Below are 27,463 nucleotides of genomic sequence, written 5' to 3'. Positions count from 1 at the left end.
GCCAGGCGCGTCCTATGGGCACTGCCTGCTGTCTGTAATGAGGGCACCAGCTGCCTCTGGGGGTCGTGGTCGCTTGTTGTGGCTTTTGTACAGTGCCAGATGTTTGTTTCCTCAGTCCTGTCAGTGCCATGGATGGGATACCTGCTGCCTGCCCAGTCTGTGCACAGATGCCTCTGTTCAGGGTTAAAGTCTGCCACAGGTCAATGAGCTGCTTCATGCAGTGCTCGGCTCTTGTTCTGGGACTGGCAGGCGACCAGTCACCCCTGGCATGGCGGTGTACCTGTGTTCAGCTTTGTGGTGTGCGCTCAAATTAGGGGTTTTATCAAGTAATTGCTCCAAAAAGTCGATCCCATGACCAGCTGAAAATGTCTGGTGTATACAGGCCAATGAGAAGGGGCTTTCTAATCCGCAGATGATCTGTGTGGAGCCAGCCTGAGACGCGCTTCCCTTACTGTCAGGCTGTGTTCACACGTGGCGTTTTTTTTTCCATTTTTGCGGCAATTTTAAATGTGCGACTTTGCCGCAAAAACCCCCAAAACAACATCTCATGCATTCCTGTGGGATTCCGCAATGCTGTGCTAATGCTGCAGATTTTCCCGCGGCGTAATCGCATCACTGTAAAATACGCAGCATGCGCATTAATTTTGCGGAATCGTGGCGTTTCCGCACACATAGGAATGCATTGTTCCGCTTATTTCCCGCATGTGGCTGTGCCCACCATGCCAAAAGTAAGCAGAACATTTGCGGATGGTACCCACGGTCCGGAGGAGAGGAGACTGTCCTCCGGGCTCTGGGTACCATATCCCTGTAAAAAATAGAATTAAAATAAAAAATATCGGTATTCTCACCTTCCGACGGCCAGTGATCTTCTTCCCGCCTCTCTCCACACTCCCGGCATCTTCTGGTCCCAGTAATGCTTTGCGCGAATGACCGCGATGACGTCGCGGTCTTGCGGTCATTCGCGCAAAGCATTACTGGGACCGGAAGATGCCGGGAGTGTGGAGAGAGGCGGGAAGAACATCACCGGCCTTCGGAAGGTGAGAATAACAATATTTTTTATTTTTCTTCTTATTTTTTACATCCTATCTTTTACTATTGATGCAGCATAGGCAGCATCAATAGTAAAAAGTTGGTCACACTCATCAAACACTATGTTTGACGAGTGTGACCAACCTGTCAATCAGTTCTCCAAGCAATGCAACAGATCGCTTGGAAAACCCTAGTATTCTGCAACTTGATTTCGCTTTCAAATCGCTAGTTTTTCCACGGGCTAATCGCGGGAATTTAAAATGCAATTTTCCCGCGGAATGGAATTCCGGAATTCTTGCGGTAACTTCCGCGGGAATTCCGCTGCGTGTGAACCCAGCCTAATAATTTGTAAGCTGACATCATGTAACTCCCAAATGCTCTCACCCAATTACATCCACGTACTACTGTGTAGGCCATCACGTTCAAGGACTTAAGGCCCCGTCACACATAGCGACTCACCAGCGATTCCGACAACGATATCAACGTGTCAGGATCGCTGGTGAGTCGCTACATGATCTCTGGTGAGCTGTCAGACAGCTTCACCAGCGATCAGCACCAGCGACGCCCAGCGCGCGGCGTCGCTGTGTACTTAGTTACCAGCGCACTGATGCAGGGAGCTGTTAACTAAGGTACTCATCGGGTTTCTAAGGGACGTTCGTCACTTAGAAACCCGATGTGTACCTTAGTTACCAGCTCCCTGCATCAGCGCGCTGATAACTAAGGTACACATCGGGTTTCTAAGCACAGCGCCGTGCTTAGAAACTCTGCGTTTACCTTAGTTACCAGCTGATCGCTGGTCTCCCGCCTGTCACATGCTGCGATGCATGCTGACCAGCAACCAAAAAAATGTCCAGGGCTTTCCTACAGTGATCACTGATACCGGCAGGGGGCCGCTCGCTGATCGCTGTCACACACAGCCATCTTGCTGGTGAGATCGCTGTTGCGTCACAAAAATTGTGACTCAGCAGCGATAGCGCTAGCGAGATCACTATGTGTGATGGGGCCCTTAGGTAGTGACTAACCTATATACTGAAATATGGCTGCAAGTTCAAGGCCCACTAGGAGGGCTTAAAAAGAAAATCAAAACAGGACTGTCAATTTATTGTTTTTTTGCTACATCATCTTTAAGAAAAAAAAGTGACCGCCCAAATGATCCATAATACACACTGTACCGATTTATTTGGTATCCCCGTAATCATATTAACCTGGGGAATTCGGTTAATTTTTACAATGCAGTGAATGCCAGAAAGCTAAAACAGTGGACGAACTGTATTTAGTTTTCACCGTTTTACCCAATTTCCACAATAGTACAACATGTTCCACAAATAAACCCTCTTACAACAAAAAGATAAAGAAAAAAAAAAGTAGCTTTTGGAAGAAGGTAGGACGAAAAAAAGAAAGCCAATAGGTCATTGCACTTCAGGATAGAGCTCAGGAACACAGTCACTACACAAGTGACATTGGAAGTAGAGTGGTAATCAAGTCTCCTGGGCAGCTCTCCGCGTGCAAAAGTAGGGAAAAACTGTGACTTCACAAGAGCAATCCAAGACAAAAAGGGGAGATTTTCCAACTTTTTAAAATTCCAAAATTTATTCAGTGACATCATTAAAATTTATATGTGTGGATCCATAATGTGATCAAATTCTATGAGGTCAATAGATAGGCTTTTTAAACTCTCTTGGCGTTCTTTCTCAAGAAACACCTTTAAAAGGACTCTGTCACCCCATTTTCGACCTATAAGCTGTGGCCACAGCCATCAGGGGCTTATCTACAGCATTCTGTAATGCTGTAGATAAGCCCCCGATGTAATCTGAAAGATAAGAAAAACGAGTTATATTATACTCACGCGGGGGCGGTGGGTGTCGCGGTCCGGCGCCTCCCAGCTTCTAGCGATGACATCCTCCTTCTTCCTTCTGCTGCGACTCCTGCACAAGCGTACTTTCTTTGCCCTGTTGAGGGCAGAGTAAAGTAACTTCAGTCCGCAGGCGCCGGGAAAGGTCAGAGTAAGTACGCCTGCGGCTCCTGCACAAGTACGCCTGCGCAGGGGCCGCGGCAGAAGTAAGAAGACATCATCGCTAGAAGATGGGAGGCGCTGGACCAGACGGCGACACCCATCTGACCGGACACCAGGTGAGTATAATCTATCTCTTTTTTTCTTCCAGGTTACATCGGGGGGCTTATCTAGAGCATTACAGAATGCTGTAGATAAGTCCCTGAGGGCGGTGACCGCAGCTTATAGGCCAAAAATGGGGTGACAGATTCCCTTTAAAGGGAATCTGTCACCTATTTTTTGGTCTATAAGATGCGGCCACCGCCATCAGGGGCTTATCTCTACAGCATTACAGAATGCTGTAGATAAGCCCCCGATGTAACCTGGAAGATAAGAAAAAAGAGTTAGATTATACTCACCCAGGGGCGGTCTGGGGCGGTCCGGGTCTGATGGGTGTCGCAGTCCGGGTCCGGTGCTCCCATCTTCTAGCGATAACGTCCTCTTCCTTGCTGCCTGTCGTGACTCCTGCGCAGGCGTACTTTATCTGCCCTGTTGAGGGCAGAGCAAAGTACTGCATTGCGCAGGTGTCAGGAAAGGTCATAGAGGCCAGGCGACTGCGCACTGGAGTACTTTGCTCTGCCCTCAACAGGGCAGATAAAGTACGCCTGCGCAGGAGTCACGACAGGCAGCAAGGAAGAGGATGTCATCGCTAGAAGATGGGAGGCACCGGACCGCATTGGTTGTCCCTGGGTGAGTATAACCTAACTTGTTTTTCTTATCTTTCAGGTTACATCGGGGGCTTATCTACAGCATTCTGTAATGCTGTAGATAAGCCCCTGATGGCTGTGGCCGCATCTTTTAGACGAAAAAATAGGTGACAGATTCCCTTTAAGAAAGAAGGCTGGAGAGAGTTTGAAATGTGTTGCTCTTGACTGTATAGCATTTGATCACAGTATGGATTCCCGCATTTACATTTTAATGAGAAAATCCGACTCTGGGGGGGCGATATACACTTTTTCCACAGCGCCATAAATTAACGGCGCTGTGGTTTAAGTAACCTTAACTACCGCCGTTAAAAGGCGTATCACGGTCATTCAAGGGAAAGTTCACAGTATATTGTGCATATGAAAGTAATGCTTCTCTCCTCAAGAGACAACTGAGGTTATGGCGTCTCGGGGCAGCTGGAGCAGAGTTCTCTTCACTTGCTATTAGAGGAAGTGTTATGCGCAGCCCAAGAAATATTAAACTGAAGGAGGGACCTTCACGGATTGGCTCTCTGTGTAAACACACTAAAATGTGGAAGTACTCACAGTTTTGAGCCTACCGTTCCCTTTAGCAGGGGGTAGGTTAAGCAAAGTCTGTGGCGTGGCAGCCACGTGGATCCTGGTCCTGGCTAGAAGCAAACAGGATAACCAGCATGCAGTAGAGTACATGTGTAGCTTTATCTCTCCTGACTGGATGAGGCTTCACTCCATTGTGGAGGATAGTATGAGGACAAAAATGTTCCCTCAGCGTTGACTGGCATGGAGAAAAAAAACAAAACAATCTTTGGAGCAGTAGTGTCTGCTTCCTCTGCCTTCCTTAAGGGGGTTTTACACATAGCGATATTGCTAACAATATCGCTAAAGCATCACCGATTTGGTGACGCAGCAGTGATATCGCTATGTGTGATACTTACCTCCGACCGGCTCCCCCGCTGTCCATTGCTGATCGCGCAGCTCCATTTCTCGTCGGGCGCTTCCTTCTGGCGCCGATGAGCGACGTGTGGAGGCGGGCGGGAGGACGTCCGGATCACCGCGTGTGAAAGGTAAGTAACGACCGCTAGATCGCTGCTGCATCGCTGTGAGACCTGCCTGTTTGGCAGCTCACTAGCGACCATTTAGCGATGCACCAGCGATCCTGACCGGGTCGTATCGTTGTTGGGATCGCTGGTGCATCGCTAAATGTAAAGGGGCCTTTAGACAGCTTGAACCACCCAGAACTGGTTTGTACCAGTGTTCAGGAATAGTGATGAATCAGTATGCTCGTTGCTCGTGTTTTTCCGAGCGTGCTTAGGTGTCCTCCGAATATTTTGGGGTGCTCAGAGATTTAGTTTGTGTCGACGCAGCTGCATGACTTGCGACTCTGCATCCCCTTCTCCATGCGAGTGGCGGTTGTGTATCGTCCTCCCGGCCCCTCCCATCAGTTCCTAGATCACTTTGCCACCTGGCTCCCACATTTTCTCTACAATGACATCCCCACCCTCGTCATGGGAGACTTCAACATCCCCATGGCTTTTCCCCTCTCCCCATCTGCTACTCACTTTTTATCTCTAACCTCCTCTTTCGGCCTTTTGCAGCTTACTAACTGTCCCACACAAGAAGACGGAAACTCCCTCGACTTGGTCTTCTCCCGGCTTTGCTCAGTGTATGATTTTTACAAACTACCTTCTCCCGCTCTCTGATAACAACCTTCTTTCATTCTCTATCAAGAACTGCCATCCCGCTCAGGTCACCCCCACATTCCGCACTTACAGAAATATACAGGCCATTAACACCCAGAAACTTATGAAGAACTTGCAGTCATCATTGGCCCTTATCTCTTCCCTCTCATGTTTTGATTCTGCACTGAATTATTATAATGAAACACTGCAAAGTGCCCTGGATGAAACTGCAACTCATGCTCATTAATTTAGCGGAATCGCGGCGATCCCGCACCCATAGGAATGCATTGTTCTGCTTACTTTCCGCATGTGGCTGTGCACACCATGCGAAAAGTAAGCAGAACATTTGCGGATGGTACCCACGGTCCGGAGGAGAGGAGACTGTCCTCCGGGCTGTGGGTACCATATCCCTTTAAAAAATAGAATTTAAAATAAAAAATATTGTTATTCTTACCTTCCGGCATCCCGCGCAGCCTTCCCGCCTCTCTCCACGCTCCCGGTCCCAGTAATCCTTTGCGAGAATGACCGCGATGGCGTCCGTTCTCGCGGGATCGCGACGTCTCGCGGTCATTCATGATGACGTCGCCCTCCGACGTAAGAATAACAATATTTTTTTATTATTTTTTACATCCTAGCTTTTACTACTGATGCTGCATAGGCAGCATCAGTAGTAAAAAGTTGGTCACACTCGTCAAACACTATGTTTGACGAGTGTGACCAACCTGTCAATCAGTTCTCCAAGCAATGTTCCAGATCGCTTGGAAAACGCTAGCATTCTGCAAGCTAATTACTCTTGCAAAACGCTAGTTTTTCCGTGGGAAAATCACGGGAATTTAAAATGCGATTTTCCCGCGCAATGGAATCCGGAATTCTCGCAGTAACTTCCGCGAGAGTTCCGCTATGTGTGAACGTAGCCTAACACATTTGGCACCCTATGTCTCCATAAATGTTTTTTCTACATTTCTTCTTTTATGTGTAGGAATGTACAGTTTACAGGGTGAAAAGTTGTGAAAGGTCTTCTCTAACTAGTAAGAGATGCTAAATAAAGTCTTTATTTGATGCTCTCACAGTGGTCTAAAAATCTTCATTCCAAGCATGTTTTGTCTGTATTGTCCCGCTATGACTGAAGTGATGTGGGTATACTGTTAAATGGCATGGGACAGCTTTTCTTAAAATTTTCAATCTACTGTTATGCTTAACCCCTTCACTACCAAGGGTGGTTTGCACGTTAACTCCCAGGCCAATTTTTACAATTCTGACCACTGTCCCTTTATGAGGTAATAACTCGGAAACGCTTCCATGGATCTCGGTGATTCTGACATATTTCTCGTGACATATTGTACTTCATGTTAGTGGTAAAATTTCATTCAAATAACTTGTGTTTATTTGTGAAAAAAACAGAAATTTGGCGAAAATTTTTGAAAATTTCGCAATTATCCAACTTGGAATTTTTATGCCCTTAAATCACAGAGTTACGGCACACAAAAAACTTGATAAGTAACATTTCCCACATGTTTACTTTACATCAGCACAATTTTGGAACCAAAATTTTTTTTTGTTAGAAAGTTATAAGGGTTAAAAGTTGACCAGCGATTTCTCATTTTTGCAACACCATTTTATTTTTAGGACCACATCACATTTGAAGCCACTTTGAGGGGTCTATATGATAGAAAATACCCAAAACTGACACCATTCTAAAAAATGCACCCCTTAAGGTGCTCAAAACCACATTCAAGAAGTTTATTAACCCTTTAGGTGCTTCACAGGAATTTTTTGAATATTTAAAAAAAATATGAACATTTAACTTTTTTCACAAAAAAAATACTTCAGGTTCAATTTTTTTTATTTTACCAAGGGTAACAGGAGAAATTGGACTGCAAAAGTTATTGTGCAATTTGTCCTGAGTACGCTGATACCTGATATGTGGGGGGGAACCACTGTTTTGGTGCCGTTTGACTTTTTCAATGCAAAATTGGCTGAATTCAGATCGGACGCCATGTCACGTTTGCAGAGCCCCTGATGTACCTAAACAGTGGAAACCCCCCCCAAGTGACCCCATTTTGGAAACTAGACCCCCCAAGGAACTTATCTGGATATGTGGTGAGAACTTTGAACCCACAAGGGCTTCACAGAAGTTTATAACGTACAGCGGTACAATTAAAAAATCATATTTTTTCCACAAAAATTATCTTTTCACCCCCAATTTTTATTTTCCCAAGGGTAACAGGACCCAAAAGTTATTGTGCAATTTGTCCTGAGTACGCTGATACCCCATATGTGGGTGTAAACGACTATTTGGGCGCATGGCAGAGCTCGGAAGGGAAGCAGCGCCATTTGACTGTTTTGGCTGGAATTGAGATCGGACACCATGTCGCGTTTGGAAAGCCCCTGATGTACCAAAACAGTGGAAACCCCCCCACAAATGACACCATTTTGGAAACTAGACTCCCCAAGGAACTTATCTAGATGTGTGGTGAGCACTTTGAACCCCCAAGAGCTTCACAGAAGTTTATAATGCCGGGTGTGAAAACAAAAAAATCGTATTTTTTCCACAAACATGATCTTTTAGTCCCCAATTTTTTTATTTTCACAAGGGTACCAGGAGAAATTGGACCCCAATTGTTGTCCAATTTGTCCTGAGTACGCTGATACCCCATATGTGGGAGAAAACTACTGTGTGGGCACACGTCGGGGCTCGGAAGGGAAGTAGTGACGTTTTGGAATGCAGACTTTGATGGAATGGTCTGCGGGTGCCATGTTGCCTTTGGAGAGCCCCTGATGTACCAAAACAGTGGAAACCCCCCACAATTGACACCATTTTGGAAACTAGACCCCCTGAGGAACTTATCTAGATGTGTGGTGAGCACTTTGAACCCCCAAGTGCTTCACAGAAGTTTATAACGCCCGGGCGTGAAAATAAAAAAATCATATTTTTTTTCCCCAAAAATGATATTTTTGCACCCAATTTTTATTGTCCTAAGGGCATCAGGAGAAATTGGACCCCAAAATTTGTTTTACAATTTGTCCTGAGTAGGCTGATACCCCAAATGTGGGGGTAAAACACTGTTTGGGGGCATGGCAGAGCTTGGAAGGGAAGGAGCCCCATTTGACTTTTTCAGCGCAGAATTGGCTCGAATTGAGATCAGATGCCATGTTGCGTTTGGGCACATCAGGTGCTCTCCAAACAGTGGAAACCCTCCAATTCTAACTCCATCCCTAACCCCAACACACCCCTAACCCTAGCCCTAACCCTAATGAGAAAATGGAAATAAATACATTTTTTTAAATTTTATTAATTTTCCCTAACTAAGGGGGTGATAACGGGGGGTTTGACTTACTATTTATGGTGGGTTTTTTATATTTGGCAGCTGTCACACGCTAAAAGACGCTTTTTATTGTAAAAATAGTTTTTGCATCACCACATATTGAGAGCTATAATTTTTCCATATTTTGACCCACTGAGTCATGTGAGGACTTATTTTTTGCGGGACGAGTTGACGTTTTTATTGGTATCATTTTCGGGCACGTAACATCCTTTGATCGCTTTTTATTCCGATTTTTGGGATGCAGAATGAACAAAAAGCAGCGTTTCATGAATTTCTTTTGGGGGGTGCGCTTACACCGTTCCGCGTACGGTAAAATTGATAAAGCGGTTTTATTCTTTGGGTCAGTACGGTTACAGCGATACCTCATTTATGTCATTTTTTTATGTTTTGGCGGTTTTATGCAATGAAAACAATTTTATATGAAAAATAATTATTTTTGCATCGCTTTATTCTGCGAGCTATAACTTTTTTATTTTTCCGCTGATGACACTGTGTAGCAGCTCGTTTTTTGCGGGACAAGATGTCGTTTTCAGTGGTACCATGGACATTTATATGCGTCTTTTTGATCGCGCGTTATTGCACTTTTTGTTCGGCATTATGATAATAAATCATCATTTTTTGCTTCGTTTTTTATTTTTATTTTTTAAGGGGTTCGCTAAAGGGGTTAACTAATGGGCCAGTTTTATAGGGCGGGTCGTTACGGATTCTGCGATACCAAATATGTGTACTTTTGTTTTTGTTTTGTTTTTATTTCCAAAAAATGAATTTATTAGGGAATATTTTTTTTTTACATTTATTTAGCGATTTTTTAAAAAAAATTATTTATTTATTTTTTTTTAACTTTATTACATTGTCCCAGGTGGGACATCACTGTCCTGTGACAGATCGCTTATCTGTCACATCACAGATTGCTGTGACAGATCAGCAATCTGTCACAGGCACTACACAGGCTTCCTCCTTGCCTGCGCTTTGCAGGCATGTGGAAGCCAGCTCCCTGCAGGCCCCCGAAGGTCCCCGCCACCATATTGGATACGGGGACCTGCAGGGAAGGAGACCCCCGCAGCAACGCTGCACATTGCGCTGTTGTGGGGGGCTCAGGGAAGCACGGAGGGAGCCCCCTCCCTGCTGATGCTTCCCTTTAACCCCCGGTACACCGCGATCGTGTTTGATCACGGTGTGCCAGGGGTTAACGTGTCGGGGGTGGCCCGTGACCCCCCCTGACACATTGTGCCGGGTGTCAGCGGTGATAATCAGCTGACACCCGGCTGCGATCAGCTGCGCTCATCACGTGGGCGCCGCTGATCGCTATGACGCAATATTCCGTCCATGGCAATTAGGTCCCAGGTCACATGGACGCAATATTATGTTCATTGTAGGAAAGGGGTTAAAGGAAGCCTGTCAGCAGGATTGTGCACAGTAACCTACAGACAGTGTCAGGTCGGTGCCGTTATATTGATTACAATGAAACCTTGGTTGATGAAATCCGTCTTGTGGTTGTTTCTTAAAGGGGTTGTCCAGTACTATAACTTTTTTTTTTCTTAAATCTTGCTATTTTGTGCCACTCAAAACATCCACTGTGTGTGTATGTTAGCAATATTAGGATAGTTTCACACTAGCGTTTCCTGGAGCTGCGGAGGGATGCGCACGGCCGCCGTGAAGCTCTGCCTGCGGCCGCGCCTCCTCCGGTCAGCTCCGCCTATGGGCACATGACACTGCATGCGACTTGCGTACCCTATCTTTATCATTGGGTGCGCAGGCCGTGCGCAGTTATGCGTTTGTCGGCGCATGAGTCCTTTTGACGGTGCGCCGACCTGCGCCAAACGCACCGTGTTGCATTTTGGTGTATTGTCATAGATAGATATGGGATAGACAGATATGGGAAAGATAGGTAGATCTATAGATATATCCATAGATATATCCATATCCATGTTTATTAATGAACAATATGTTTCATTTAAAAAAAAAAAAACCTGAAAAAAAATGGCGTGGGCTCCCGTGCAATTTTCTGTGCCAGAGGGGAAAAGCCGACGGCCGGGGGCCAATATTTGTAGCCTGGGGGGGGACAATATCCATGGCCCCTTCCCAGGCTATGAACATCAGCCCGCAGCTGTCTGCATAGCCTTTGCTGGCTATTAAAATAGGGTGACTCCCCCCAAAAAATGACGTGGTGTCCCCCTATATTTTATAGCTAGAAAGGCTACACAGACAGCTGCTTGCTGATATTCATAGCCTAGGAAGGGGCCATGGATATTTGCCCCCCCGGCTAAAAATACCAGCCTGCAGCTGCCCCAGAGATGGCGCATCTATAAGATGCGTCAATTCTTGCACTTAGCCCCTCTCTTCCCACTCCCGTGTAGCGGTGGGATATGGGGTAATAAGGGGTTAATGTTACCTTGCTATTGTAAGGTGACATTAAGTCCAGTTAATAATGGAGAGATGTCAATAAGACGCCTATCCATTATTAATCTTATATTAATAAAGGGTTAAAAAAACACAAGAATAAAGTATTTTAATGAAATAAAATAACACGGTTTTCATATTTTTATTGTACGCCCAGATCCAAACGATGCCCTTGGTCTCCTATAATAAAAAGTAAAAAAATAAACCAACCATATACTCCCTGTCCTTCGCAGTCCAATTAATAACGAGTGTCCCACGACGATCTCCCCTGTAGAAAAGTGACATCAGGTGATGTCACTGCTCTATATGGCCTCCCAGTGATGAACTGACAGGAGACAATGGCTCCTGCAGTGCATCACTGAGGTTACCTGAGTTCAGGCTTTCACTTTACAGCAATGATGCGCGAGGGTTAGGGTACTGTCACACTTAGCGATGTCCCAGCAATCCCGACCAGCAATATGACGCTGTCAGGATCGCTGGTACATCACTAAGTGGTCGCTAGTGAGCTGCCACATAGGCAGATCTCAACAGTGACATCGCTGGGGACGGGGGTCGCTACTTACCTGTCACACTAGGCGATCCTGATGTCCTCCCGCCCGCGTCCACGCTCGTCTCTCCACAGGAAGCGCCGCAGGAAGCTGACGACGAGAAACAGTACTGGACATGCTCGCGCGATCAGCGATAACCGGCGGGGGAGTGGGTCGTAGGTAAGTATCAGACATCACAAGTTATAGCGATATTGCTAGCGATATCGCTTAGTGTGACAGGCCCTTTAGGGTTACGGGACCTCTTTCCCAGCGGCAGAGGGATACACAGCGGAGGATTACCTCCGGCTGTCATTTCATTGCGGGAGCCCCTGTAGAGCACTGACACCACCCGATTTCAGTTTTCTACACCGGAGATCGTCGTGGAACCCTCATTATTAACTGGACTACGGCAGAAAGGTAAGTATAGGTTGGTTCATTATTTTTATTAAAGGAGACGAGGGCTTCGGGGATTAGGTGATTGGTAAGTATGTACTCTATGTTATGTGTTGTGTTGTATGTTATATATATGTTCTGTTTGTTATATATTGTATGTTCTGTATGTTGTTTTTTTTTTTTTTTTTACATACAACACATTAGCTGGATTATGGGACTACTACTGTCCCATCATTGGCTAATGTGTCACTCACTGTCAGTGTAGCAGGTCAGTGTAGCAGGCATAGCCTGATGGGACTTGTAGACCCATCGGATGATGCCTGCATACACACACATACCCCCGCACAGCCCCAGCAACCCGCAGCACAGCCCCGGCAATACTCGCACAGCCCAAAGCCCAGGCTGCAGTGCGCATGTTCAATACTGGGCTGTAACGTCCGGTGCAGCACCACCCAATCACTCTTGATGAGTGACCGCAGTCTGTGGAGGCTGGGTGTCACGCCTGGCTGACGTCACGTCAGTTTCTAGAGTCAGGAACTTGTCGTGACATCGGTGGATATTAGTGGCGGCTGCAGCCTGGGGGTCAGGTGATCTGGACTCAGCAGCCGGCATAGCGCCGCTCACAGGCAGTATCGGCAACATAAGTAACATAAAATAGTAAGGCCGAAAAAAGACAATAGTCCATCCAGTTCAGCCTATAAAATTCTGTCAGAATAAATCCTCAGATCTACATCCTTCTAAAGAACCTAACAATAAGTGTAAGATACAATATTGTTACGCTCCAGGAAGACATCCAGGCCTCTCTTGAACCCTTCGACTGAGTTCGCCATCACCACCTCCTCAGGCAGAGAATTCCAGATTCTCACTGCCCTAACTGTAAAGAATCCTCTTCTATGTTGGTGGAAAAACCTTTTCTCCTCCAGACGCAGAGAATGCCCCCTTGTGACCGTCACCTTCCTTGGTATAAACAGATCCTCGGAGAGATATTTGTATTGTCCCCTTATATACTTATGCATGGTTATTAGATCTCTCCTCAGTCGTCTTTTTTCTAGACTAAATAATCCTAATTTTGCTAATCTCTCTGGGTATTGAAGTTCCCCCATCCCCTTTATTAATTTTGTTGCCCTCCTTTGTACCCGCTCTAGTTCCATTATATCCTTCCTGAGCACCGGTGCCCAAAACTGTACACAGTACTCCATGTGCGGTCTAACCAGAGATTTGTGCAGAGGCAGTATAATGCTCTCATCATGTGTATCCAGACCTCTTTTAATGCACCCCATGATCCTGTTTGCCTTGGCAGCCGCTGCCTGGCACTGCTGCTCCAGGTAAGTTTATCATTAACTAGAATCCCCAAGTCCTTCTCCATGTCTCCATATGGTATTTACAAAATGCATTAGGGGCCCTGGGGGGATACATTGAGGGGTTAATTGAAAGTAGTGGACAACCCCTTTACTCTTTATTTTCAGTTTTGTGTTAATGAGATTCTTGTGCCCTAAGGCGGGGCTGGGGTATGTGGTGCTCTGTTTAGGTATTCATAATACAGACTGCTGACAGGTCACAGATCCCTCACTGATCTGCCCCTTAGTGTGAATTATGATTATCTGTATATACTTTAAAAAAAAAAAGCCTTTCTGCTGGCAGGAGCCAGTCGTGGCAGCTGCTCTGCAGCAAAATCGCATGTTTTGTGTGGCAGTAATACATTTTTTTTTCAGGTTATTCAGCTAGAGGAAAAAAAAATAATTTGAAAATGGCGCCCTGACAATGTGGCAGGGGAAAAAGAAGGAAAATAAGTAGCAGAGTTGTTTTTTTTTCTGTGTGTTGAACAGCAGCACCGACAGGAGTAGGGAGATTTACTACAATGAACGGCATATGCAAGGATGGGGGAGCATATACCAGGATTGGGGACATATACTAGAATGGTGGCATGTACTGTGGGGGTGCGGAAAGTATTCAGACCCCTTTAAATTTTTCTTTTTTGAATTTACCAAATGGCTGCAATGAAACAAAGTTCATTTTTTTTCTCATTAAAGTGCACCAGTCACCTTTTTTGGCCACTATATGGTGCGGCCGCTACCTTTTAGGGCTTATCTATAGCATTCTATAATGCTGTAGATAAGCCCCGGTCCGACCTGCAAGATAAACAAAATAAGTCTTATTATACTCACCCAATGGACGGTCCGGTCCGATGGGTGTCACAGGTTCCGGCGCCTCCCATCTTGCAACGCCGTCCTCCTGCTTGCTTCATTTCTCCCGGCAACGCACTTCTGCGCAGGTGTACTTCTCTGCCCTCTTGAGGGTAGAGCAAAGTACTGCAGTGCGCAGGCGCTGGGCCTCTGACCTTTCCTGGCGCCTACGTACTGCAGTACTTTGCTCTGCCCTCAAGAGGGCAGAGAAGTACACCTGTGCAGAAGTGCGATACCGGGAGCAATGAAGCAAGCAGGAGGACGGTGTTGCGTGCGTAGGGTTGCGTACTTCCTCCGTTAAGCTCAACCTACTTACACACTTCTTCCTTTAAGCTCCGCCTACTTTCGCATGCATCCTGCGTATCTATCTTTCACATTGGGTATGCAGGGACATGCGTTGTATGCGGATGCGTCCGTATGCGTCGTTCTGACCGACCGCACAGAAATGCAACATTTTGCGTTCGGAGGGCGTGTCAAAACGATGCGGACGCATCCGCATACAATGCATGTCCCTGCATACCCAGTGTTAGGCTAGTTTCACACTAGCGTTTATGAGCGCAGCGACGGCCTGCGCATGGCCGCCGCTAAGCCCCGCCCCCTGCCGCGCCCCGTCGGTAGCTCCGCCCACCGGCGCATGACGCTGCATGCGCCCTGCGTCCCCTATCTTCATCACAGGGGGCGCAGGCCGTGCGCAGTATGCGTTTGGCGGCGCATGCGCCTTTTGACGGTGCGCCGACGCAACCAAACTGCAGCAGGTTGCGTTTGACGCAGATCGGCGCACCGTCAAAAGGACAAATGCGCCGCCAAACGCATACTGCGCACGGCCTGCGCCCCCTGTGATAAAGATAGGGGACGCAGGGCGCATGCAGCGTCATGCGCCGGTGGGCGGAGCTACCGGTGGGGGCGCGGCAGGGGGTGGGGCTTAGCGGCGGCCGTGCGCAGGCCGTCGCTGCGCTCTTAAACGCTAGTGTGAAACTAGCCTTAAAGATAGGTATGGCTTTTTAATTTATTTACAGCGCAGGAGCTGGCTGATGAATACTCCCATCCACCGCTCCTGCTGTCACTTATTAGCAGCAGCAGGGGTAGGCTCCTGGGAGTAATAGTCCCATCAGCCGCCACCTGCTGTCTCTTTTATTACTTAAATATAATTCTAATCATGCTCCCCTGCTTGCGCCGATTGCTGGCAGAGCAGGGGAGAATGATGAGAGCCGTGTTCAGCACCCGGCACCAGGGAACAGCGTTTACTGTAACGCTTCTTCCCTGGCACCGATGCGTGTAACACGGATAACATCCATGTGTGTTATGCATATGCACATTTTATAGCCCATGCTGACATTAAAAAATGGACATATCAGCGTGTTTTGCCCATGGACACACGGTCCATGGAAACACACTGACATGGGCACAGATCCATTCACTTGAATAGTCAAATAGCGTTCCGTTCCTCCCGAGTCTCTCCACATGGCTACGTAGTACTGTACAGCCAGATATGGGGTATTGGCACATTCACTAGAAATTGTGGGACAAATTTTGTGGCCATTTTTACACACTTCTTTTGTGAAAATGTAAAATCCTTGGGTAAAACCAAATTTTGGTGGTAAAAATATAGTTATTTTGTCCTCACTGCCCAATGGTATAAAATTCTGTGACACTCCCATGGTGCCAATATGACCACTGCACCCCTAGGTGAATTGAGAGGTGTAGTTCGTAAAATGGGGTCACTTATGTGGGGTTCTGCTGTTTTGGCACCTCATGGGCTCTCCCAGGGGGTCAAGGCACCTGCAAACCATACGAGTAAAATCTGGCGCTCCTTCCCTTCCAAGCTCTGCCATTCACCCAAACAGTGGTTTACCCCATATGGGGTATCAGTGTACTAGACAAATTGCTCAACAACTTTTTGAGTCCAATTTCTCCTGTTACCCTTGGTAAAAAAAAAAAAAAATTGGATCTGTAGTAAATTTTTTTGAGAAAAAATTTAAATGTTCATTTTTAATAAACATTCCTGAAATTGCTGTGAAGCACCTGAAGGGTTAATAGACTAATTGAATGTGGTTTTGAGCATGTTCAGGGTTGCAGTTTTTAGAATGGTGTCACTTTTGGGTATTTTCTATCACATGGACCCCTCATAGTGACTTCAAATGTGATGTGGTCCCTAAAAAATGGTGTTGTAAAAATGAGAAGTCACTGTTTAAATTAAACCCTTATAACTTCCTAACAAAAAAAATTGGTCCCAAAATTGTGCTGATGTAAAGTAGACATGTGGGAAATGTTATTTATTAAGTATTTTATGTGATATATCTCTGTGATTTAAGGGCATGAAAATTCCAAGTTGGAAAATTGCAAAAGTTTTTACATTTTCACCAAATTGACTTTTTTTTTCGCAAATAAACACAAGTCATATCAAAGAAATTTTACCACGGTCATAAAATACAATATGTCATGAGAAAATATTATCTGAATCACCGGGATGAAGAGTTATTACTTCATAAATGGACAGTGGTCAGAATTGTAAAAATTGGCCTGGTCATTAACGTGCAAACCACCCTCAGGGTAAAGGGGTTAAACCCTGTGATGTTGCTGTCAATAGTGACAGTTACATCACGGGATATCGCAGAGGGAGGGAGCTCCCTCTGTACTCCCATCAGCACAACGTGATGCGATCACGTGGTGCTCCTGGTCCGAAAGATGGTTGCTAGGTCACCCAGGGACGGTGGCCTCTCAGCTCATGCTCAGAGCACGAGCTGACATGCCTCCTCCCTTCATGTCAGATGCTGCTCTAATGCTCTGCAGTGCAGAAACATTGTAAAGTCTTAGATCAGCGATTTGTCACTGTACAGTTGATGTCCCGTCCTGGAACGATGTAAAAAAATAAATTATTCAAATATTTTTAAAAATCACAAATTAAAGAACAAAAAAAAATTACCGTAATCCAATAAATACATTTATTTATGTAGAAGAAAAGTACATGTTTGGTATTGTTGCTTCAGAAACAACCTAACCTATAAAACTGTCCAACTACTTAACCCCATCAGTGAACACTGTTAAAGCTAGTTCTTTATTTATATGTATTTATCATCATACCATCAAACAAAAAGTGGAATAAAACCAGATCAAAAAGAAAATTGTAAATAAAAATTGTACCTCTGAAAACGTCATCTTGTCCCTCAAAAAACAAGCTGCCGTACAGCTCCGTCTGCGGAAAAATAAAAAAAGTTATAGATCTCAGAATAAAGCGAAGCAAAAATGATTTTTTTCAATAAAAGCTTTTATTTTGTAAAAGCGCCAAAACCTAAAAAAAAATATAAATGTGGTATTGCTGTATTCTTATTGACTGAAGAATAAAGCTGCCCCATCAATTTTATTACTCGCGGAACAGCATAAATAAAAAATATCCTGAATTTCTGGTTCTTCATTTTGTCTCACAAAAATAAGAAAGCGAGCAAAAAATGTCATGTGTCCGAAAATGGTGCAATAAAGACATCAACTCTTCCAGCAAAAAACAAGCCAACACATGACTGTCAGCCGAAATGTGGAAAAATTATAGCTATCAAAATATGACGATGTTTGCAATGAAAAGCATCTTTTAGTGTGTGACAGCAGCCAAACATAACAACCCAATATAAATCTGCTAATGCTGTAATTGCATTGACCCGAGGAATAAAATTGTCTAATCGCTTATAGGAAAGGTCTAAAAAATAAATAACACCAATTTTTAACCTGCTGTTGATTTGTTCTTTCTGCTTTCCCAAAGACTCGGCTCACATTTATTCTGCGCTGAGCACCTACACCTGGGTTTCCGTGTACATCTATGAAATACAGTACGTGATTCAAATGGAAACCCCAGTGGAAGATTCCATATAATGAGATAGATGGAGGCACTATGGACGCTGTCTGGCTGCCTATGATCCGGCAATGATAGTCTTTTTAGATGTGCATAAAAGCGCGGTCCGCCACGGTTTTTTGCTCTTCTGAAAAGGACAGCACTGAACAGAGGCCAGACAGAGTCCAGAGCAAATCTGCTGCCTCATTATAGTGAATGGATTTCATCTGAATCATGTCACCCAGAGATTTAAATCTAAACCCCGATGTAAGTGCTCAGCATAGAACGCTGGATAAGGGTATGTGCCCACGCAGCGGATTCTGCTGCGGTTCCGCAGTGTTTTTGGCCCTGTGGATCCGCAGCAGTTCTGCAGACATGGTACAGTACCATGTTATCCTATGGGTTTTCAAAACCGCTGTGCTCACGCTGCGTTTTTTTCCGCGCGGTTTTGCTGCGGTTTACAAACCGCAGCATGTCAATTCTTTTTGCTGATCCAGCAGCGGTTTGGCACCTGTTCCATTGTCCAAGTGTCAAACCGCAGGGGAAAACCACAGGCAAATCCGCAGGAAAACCGCAGGTCACTTTACCTACGGTTTTACCTGCGGATCTGCGCAGAAAAACCTGCAGGTGAATCTGCAGCGTGTGCACATAGCCTTAGTGTGATGCCAAATGTTCTGTAAAATGTTCTCAACAAAAGCTTCAAATCAATCTACAAAAAAAACAATTGCCCGCTTAGTTTTGTCATTTGTTAAAGGAAATATTGGGGGCTTCCGCGTTACTGGTAGTACAAAGGCTCTGTAAAAGCGCTATACCTCCTCCCCCCTCCAAAGAAATTCAGCAAATTCTGCACTTTCAAATCCAAGTCCCCCATCCCTTCTGATCCCCACAGTGTGCCTTAACCACATTTAGCATCAACATGTTTAGCATTTCTGTAGCGATCACAGCCCACCTAATTTACGGCTGCATGTCTTCAGAAGCATGACCTGGGGACCACAACAAGCTTGGCACTACAACATACTGGTAATTACAACGTACTGGGCACTACAACGGCAGTCTGCAGTTTCCACTCAGCAATATCCACTGCTGCCTGTTTCTGGAAAGCACCAATGGAGTCAAAATCATCACTACATCTGTAGATAAACTTGCAAAGTGATATAATTTCTGAAATGGGGTCTCTTGAGGGGGGATTCTGGTCTTCTAGCAGTTAGGGGCTCTGTATAATAGTCCGCAAACTATTATAGCGAAATCTGCCTTCAGAAGGCAAATGGCGTTCAGTCTCTCCCAAGTCTCGCTGTATGGCTAAACAGTACCGTATAGCCACATATGGGGTATTTATACATTCTGCAGACATTGTGGGACAAATTTTGGTGCCATTTCTACCAATTTCCACTTGCGAAAGTGTAAAATCTGGGGCTAAAACAAAATTTTGGTGGAAAAAATGTAATTATTTTTCTCCTTCGTCTCATTGGGGGACACAGAGACTGTGGGTGTGTGCTTCTGCCGTCTGGAGGCTGACACTAAGTATGCAAAAAAAGAGTTAGCTCCTCCTCCGCCGCATACACCCTCGCCCCCAGACCGGGCGTAACTCAGTTTTTTGCTTAGTGTCTAATGGAGGCACACGCAGTCTGGATCTCCAGACTAGATTTTTTTTTTTTTTTGCTTTCTTTTCTGTGAAGATATGACAGGGGCGACGGATCCTATAGAGAGGGTCCGATCTCCCCAAATCATCAATGGGCGACCACGTGTGAGTAACCCTCCACGTGATTCTCTCCCGCACCGAGGGACAAATCTGTGACTTTTCCCCAGACTACCATTTTTCTTTTTTATTTTGTAAAGAGGCGGCAACACATCCTGATAAGAGGATTCGTTTTCCCCATAACCTCATCGGGCGAGCACGTGTGAGCGACCCTCACGTTGTTCCTCTCCTGCAACGCGATTCATTGAGGCCCCTTCCTCCCCTAGGTAGTGAGTCCAGGGGTTGAGTTGGAGGCGCAGGTGAGCTGAGGGATCGATGTTTCGTCCCCATTCCAGAAGCCTCCCCCTCCCTGCCGGGGATGGAGTTGAGAGCACCCCAAGAGAGCCCCCTCGGCGTACCTATGGGTGAGTGGAAGGCCCTGCTCACCTTTGGATAAATGGGAAGGTCCGCCTCTCTCCTGACACCGCAGGTACCCGGTGCTGCCCCCGGCGAGTAGCGCCCCACGCAATTTGTGGCTCTGCCCTTAGAGGGGCTTGCCCGCTCAGTGCGGAGTGCAGCCGGAAGCCCCGCCGGCGGCCGCGGCCCCCGCGGCATGAGGAAGTCCGTGGGTATCGCGCGAGGCTCCGCCCGCCGACTTCCGGTGGTAGCCGGAAGACCCGCCCACTAACTTCCGGTACGGCTCAGCCCAGGGGGTGGAGAGCGGGGGCGCACACAGTACCGGAGCGGAAACTCCAAATCCCCCTCCACCCTCGCATTTCCGCGGTCGTTCGACAGGAGTGGAACGTGGCCTGTGGGTGAGTGCAACGCCGTTTCGAGAGCCGCACTGGTACTCAGGGAAGGGGTTACCCTCCTCCTCCTTCTGCCCTACCTTCAAGCTTGGGCAGTATGTCTGGCAAAGGGAAAGCTCACTCTTTCCTATACGCTGTTTGCGTTTCCTGTGGGGTCAGACTGCCAAAGGCGCAGGCGGGTAAATTTTGTGAAGCCTGCGAGTCGGAGCGCGCCCAGGAGCCTCCCACTGTTTCAAAGCCCAGAGGTCAGGACCCCCCGGAATGGGCGATATCTTTATCAGATTCTATGTTGTCCCTTACAAGGGCAATTGAATCCCTTCGAGGCCCGGGCAGGGACAAGGATGGTGGTCTGCCAGCGGAAGACAGCTCGTCCACGTCTCAGGACCCTCCGATCGTTAGAGGCCGCTCCAGTTCCAGACAAGCTCATGGTAAAAGAGCTCGTTCCCCGTCGGCCGGGCCCTCCGGGGCTTCGGCGGCGATTATTAGGGCATCTCGTTCCCCGTCGCTGAGCTCAGGGAGCGATCAGGGTGAGGAGGAGGAGGCCTGGAATCTAGAAAGTCTGGGGTACCAAGACTCAGTGGACAGCCTCATTGAGGCAGTCAATCAGACATTAGAGATCGAGGACGATGTGTCCACGGTCTCAGGTCACAAGGTCTCCTTCAAGAAAACCAGGCGACCACATAGAAGGTTTGCCACGCATCCGGAGTTTGAGGATTTAGTCCAAAAACATAGAGAACACCCGGATAAGCGTTTTACAATGCAAAAAGCGCTGCAAGCAAAGTATCCGTTTCCTCCTGAGCTCCATAAAGGATGGGTGGAGTCGCCAGTAGTGGACCCACCGGTATCACGTTTAGCATCAAGGTCGCTATTGTCGATACCCAGTGTTTCTTCCATCAAGGACCCAACTGATCGCCTCCTAGAGGGGCTTGCCCGCTCAGTGTATGAGGCAGCAGGGTCGGCTCTGGCCCCCTCCTTTGCGGCAACTTGGGTGGCTAAGGCCATGGTTTCATGGGTGGACACTCTGCATAAGGCCCTCCAAGACAGGGATCTGCCCGCGGAAGTCTTGGAAGTTGCAAATCAGATATCAGGAGCGAGTGAGTATCTCATCAGCGCCTCACTGGACGCGGCCGAGTGTTCGGCTGTGGCAGCAGCAAATGCGATCGCCATTAGGCGAGCATTATGGCTGAGGTTGTGGAAAGCGGATTCTATCTCTAAAAAATCCTTAACCTCATTGCCTTTCCAGGGCAATCGGTTGTTCGGTGAGAAGCTTGATAAGCTTATCTCAGAAGCCACAGGGGGGAGAAGTAGTTTCCTCCCGCAGCAGAGGAGTTGCCCGGCATTCAGGCAAACGCAGAGGCGTTTTCGGCCTTTTCGTAGCCCCTGGGGGGGGACTTCGGCCAGGGCATCCTCCTCCGCAAACAATGGCCAGAGTAGGGAAAGGCAAACCTCTTACAGAGCCAATCCGCTGGGTAGAGGCCGAGGCCGTTTGCCCAGGGCGAGGGGGGCCAGATCCCAAAAGCCTCCGGCAAAATGACTCGAGGCGCTTCGTACCTACGGACGACAGAGTGGGCGGACGCCTACTAAGGTTCAGCCACGTTTGGGTCGCAGTGGCACGCGACGCTTGGGTGGCGGAATTGATATCGTCCGGGTACAAGATAGAGTTTGTCGGACTCCCGCCACAGCGATTCTTCCGTTCCCGACTTTCCGGGACAGAATCGCAGGCGGAAGGGTTGTTACAGGCCATAATGACGCTTCAGCGCAAAGGGGTCATTGTCCCAGTGCCGCAAGGCGAAGAGACGCAGGGTTTTTACTCCAACCTGTTTTCGGTCCCCAAAAAAGACGGGACTGTGAGGCCGGTACTGGATTTAAAGATCCTGAACAGATTCATCAGGGTCAGGCGGTTCCGGATGGAGTCCCTCCGCTCGGTCATTGCAGCCATGGATCCGGGGGAATTCCTGGCCTCGATCGATGTGCAGGATGCATATCTACACATTCCGATATTTCCTCCACACCAGAGGTTCCTGCGTTTTGCGATCGGAGGGCGACATTTTCAATTTGTGGCTCTGCCCTTCGGTTTGGCCACTGCCCCCAGAGTCTTTACGAAGATAATGGCGGTGGTTATGGCCATCCTGCATGCACGGGGCATAACGGTACTACCGTACCTGGACGACCTTTTGGTAAAGGGTCCGTCGTTTCTAGCGTGCCAGAGGAATGTCAGTATCACTCTGGATACCCTGGCCCGTTTAGGCTGGTTGATCAATCGAAACAAGTCGTCCTTGGTTCCAGTCCAGAGAATCGTATTCCTGGGCATGGTTTTCGACACCTCCCGGGGGCTGGTGATCCTCCCTCAGGACAAGGCGCGAAGGATCAAGCAGGGGGTACGGAACCTTCTACAGCCAGGCACCAGATCCATCAGGTACGGCATGAGTGTGTTGGGCAGAATGGTGGCGGCAATGGAGGCAATCCCGTTTGCCCAGTTCCATCTCCGTCCCCTTCAGCATGCGCTCTTGTCAGCATGGGACCGGGGGCTGCTGTCTCTCAATCATCAGTGCAAGTTGCTTCCGCCGGTCCGGCGATCACTCCGATGGTGGACTCGCGACTCGTCTCTGGTCCAGGGGAAACTTTTCCCCCGGAACAGTGGTTGGTGGTGTCGACCAATGCAAGCCTGCATGGTTGGGGAGCAGTTTTCCAGAGTCACACAGCCCAGAGGCGGTGGTCCATTCGGGAGGTAAATCTCCCGATCAACATTCTGGAGATACGGGCAATACGATTGGCCCTGCAACACTTTCAGCGGTTGCTGAGACACCGGCCGGTGCGCATTCAGTCGGACAATGCTACAGCAGTAGCATATGTCAACCATCAAGGGGGCACGCGCAGCCAGGCAGCCATGCGCGAGGTTGGGCTGGTACTGCGTTGGGCAGAGAAGAACCACGTGGTAATTTCAGCGGTGCACATTCCGGGAGTCGAAAACTGGGCGGCAGATTTTCTCAGCCGACAGGGGGTCACGGCAGGGGAATGGTCCCTGCATCCCGAGGTCTTTCAACAGATCTGCCAACGATGGGGGACACCAGACGTGGACCTTATGGCATCCAGAGAGAACGCCAAAGTACAAAGGTTTGTCGCTCGATCCCTCGACCCGCAGGCAATCGCAGCAGACGCTCTGGTGCTTCCGTGGAGCCAGTTTCGTCTCCCGTACTTGTTTCCCCCGCTGCCGCTGCTTCCAAGAGTCATCAGAAAAATAAGGAGAGAGAAGGTTCCAGCAATTCTGGTGGCCCCAGACTGGCCCCGGCGGGCCTGGTATGCAGATCTGGTTCAACTAGTGGTGGACGTACCTTGGCGTCTCCCAGATCGGCCGGACTTACTGTCCCAGGGTCCGATCTGCCATCCGAACTTAGGGGCCCTGTGTTTGACGGTGTGGCCATTGAATCTTGGCTGTTAACACAGGCAGGATTCAGGTGCGATGTGGCGGCCACGATGGCGAGTGCCCGGAAGCCTTCCTCGGCGAAAGTATATCACCGGACTTGGGAAGTTTTTTTCCGTTGGTGTAGGGATCGCGGAGTGGCTCCTCTGGTTTTTTTCGATTCCCAACGTACTGGCTTTTCTGCAGGCAGGGCTGGACGCAGGATTGGCTCCGAGTTCGCTCAGAACGCAAATCTCGGCCCTGTCGGTGCTTTTCCAACGAAAGGTCGCTTCCGTCTGGCAGGTTAGAACGTTTATGCAGGGGGTCGCACATTTAGTACCCCCCTATAAGGCGCCGACGGAATCATGGGACCTGAACTTAGTGCTCAGAGCCCTTCAGGAGGCTCCTTTCGAACCATTGCAAGAAGTCTCCTTACCTTACCTGTCCAGAAAGGTCGTTTTTCTGGTTGCTATAACGTCTATTAGGCGGGTTTCGGAATTGGCGGCCTTATCTTGTAAACCGCCGTTCCTAACCTTTTATAAAGATAAGGTAGTTTTAAGGCCAGCTCCTCCCTTCTTGCCGAAGGTTGTGTCTGCGTTCCATATCAACGAAGACATTGTCTTACCCTCGTTTTGCCCGGCACCGGTGCACAGGGTAGAAAAGGCATTGCACACCCTGGATCTGGTAAGAGCTCTTAGGAGGTATGTGACAAGGACAGCACCTTTCCGCCAGACAGACTCTCTATTCGTGATCCCAGAAGGGCGGCGGAAGGGGCTCGCTGCGTCCAAAGCGACTTTGGCCAGATGGGTTCGCCTGACGATTCAAGAATATTATGAAATCAGTGGCACGCCGGTTCCGGCAGGGATCAAGGCACACTCGGCTCGAGCAGTGGGTGCCTCATGGGCACTGCGACACCAAGCTTCAGCGGAACAGGTGTGCAAAGCAGCTACCTGGTCCAGCTTGCATACGTTTGTCAAACATTATAACGTACATACCCAGGCATCCTCGGATGCAAGCCTGGGAAGAAAGATTCTCCAGGCAGCAGTTGCGCACCTCTAATCAGGGGCGCAAATTAGCTTGGATTGGGTGAGCTAAGATCCCGCCCAGAGGACTGCTTTAGAACGTCCCACAGTCTCTGTGTCCCCCAATGAGACGAAGGAGAAACATGGATTTTTGTGAGTACTCACCGTAAAATCCTTTTCTCCGAGACGCTCATTGGGGGGACACAGCACCCACCCTATTAGCCAGTTGGCATTTACTTATTTTTGAGTTATACAAATCCTTGTGTAGGGTTTAGGGTGGCCCCTTTTTCAGACATATAATTTCTTGCCTGAGTTTAAGGCGCGTTCTCCTACTGCTTATGCACTAAACTGAGTTACGCCCGGTCTGGGGGCGAGGGTGTATGCGGCGGAGGAGGAGCTAACTCTTTTTTTTGTATACTTAGTGTCAGCCTCCAGACGGCAGAAGCACACACCCACAGTCTCTGTGTCCCCCAATGAGCGTCTCGGAGAAAAGGATTTTACGGTGAGTACTCACAAAAATCCATGTTTTTTTCACTGCCCAATGGTAAAAAAATTCTGTGACACACCTGCTGTGCCCATATGATCACTGCAACCCTATATGAACTCAGTAGTGTAGTATGTAAAATGGGGTTACTTATGGGATTTCTGCTGTTCTGGCACCTCATGGTTTCTGCCAATCTAACATGGCACCCTCAAACCATTCCAGCAGAATCTGAACTGTAATATGACGTTTCTTCCATTCTGAGCTTTGCACTGTACCTCAAAATAAAACACAAAAGAAAGGGAACTCAAACCCAGAGTGCTGATAATAGAATATATAAATAAATATAGTAAATCAAGATGTAAAAATCATCAATAAAGCACTACTGTGAAGAAATAGAATTGAAAATGGACTATCGGAAAGGAAAGCAACCAAAACCAAGGGACAAGAAAAACCGACTAAAAGTCAAAAATTACGAGTATAAAATTTAATATTTACTAGTATATCAGGGTTAAAAAATGGTATGTTATCAGAATTACATAAATACAAGTAGACAACGATACAAATCTATATGCCGTAAAAAATGGGGCACACTTATCCAGTAAGAATTGGTGTGGATATCACTACAATTACATGAATATATATATATATATATATATATATATATATATATATATATATATTTATTTATTTATTTATTTTAAGAATGTTATTGACCTAATATATAAAAAATGTAAAACAAAATTTTTCATAAAAAAAAAGCGCAAAAATAGTGCAACATATGCATATATATGTGCAAAAGTAATTAGAAAGCCACAAAGATAAAGTGATATAGTGGAATGGCCAAAGACACCACCAGGTGTCAGTATATCCACAGAAAACTCAGTATAAAAAATATATATGTCAGAATGTGCTGGGTAACATAGTGAAAGGATGGTATTTCAAGTATCAATATGCCCACATCAAGTATATGAGGAACAGGACCGTGTAAAGGTCAGTGAGTGAAAATAAATATTATAATGTGCTGATGACAACAAGTAACTCACTGGGAATTTGTCAGGTTGCACCTGGTGTCCTCAGCGCCCACCCCAACGCGCGTTTCGGCCCGCAGCCTTCGTCACCCCCTGACACCTCTGATTGCGATTTAGTTTTTTCAATGACCCATAGACTTGCATTGGTGAGATTGATCTGAGACTCATATCAACGTCAGAAAAGTCTGATTTTCTGCGGACCACTTGGTCGACAAAATTACACTGACACATGAAGAGCCCGATAGACTATAAGGCTATGTGCCCACGTTGCAGAAATGCTGTGGAAATGTCCGCAGCATTTCCACAACTCCCTGCCACGGGTAAAACGTATGCGGAATTCGCATGCGTTTTGCCGCAAAACACAATCATTTTGCAAGCGTTTTTAGTTTGCAGACTGCTAGCGCTTTTCTAAGCAATTTGAAGCATCGCTTGGAAAAGTGATTGACAGGTTGATCACAGTTGTCAAGCATGGTGCTTGACAAGTGTGAGCAACTTCTTACTATTGATGCTGACTATGCAGCATCAATAGGAAAAGATAGAATGTTAAAAATAATAAGAAAATAGAGATATACTTACTCTGTCGGCCCCTGGAGTCATCCCGCCCATCATTGGTGCTGCAAGCAAATTCCGTTCCCAGGGATGCATTGCGCAAATGACCTCTGAGGACGTAGCATCATGCGAGACCGCTAAGTCATCAGAGGTCATTTGCGCAATGCATCCCTGGGAACGGAAGATGCTGGCAGCGTGGCTGAGAGGCCGGAGGATTCTGGGGGCCAACAGAGGGTAAGTATATCCCTATTTTTTATTTTAATTCTGTTTTTTACAGGTATATGGTACCCAGAGCATGGAGGAGAGTCTCCTCTCCTCCAGACCCTGGGTACCATCCGCACATGAAGCACTCACTTTATGCATGGTGGGCATAGCCACATGCGTAAAGTGAGTGTTCAATGCAATC

General features: G+C 47.2%; 1 protein-coding gene across 2 annotated transcripts in view; it reads left to right on the top strand.

Moving 5' to 3' along the window:
- Positions 1-27,463, top strand: part of MANEA (mannosidase endo-alpha) — a 60,892-nt gene that overhangs the window by 184 nt on the left and 33,245 nt on the right. The gene's annotated exons all lie outside the window — the stretch shown is intronic.

This window comes from Dendrobates tinctorius, unplaced genomic scaffold (assembly GCF_039654945.1).
Source record: "Dendrobates tinctorius isolate UK_male_01 unplaced genomic scaffold, ASM3965494v1 ptg000111l, whole genome shotgun sequence".
NCBI lineage: Eukaryota > Metazoa > Chordata > Amphibia > Anura > Dendrobatidae > Dendrobates > Dendrobates tinctorius.
Note: the sequence above shows the minus strand (reverse complement) of the source record. Positions and strands in the feature narration are given on the sequence as shown.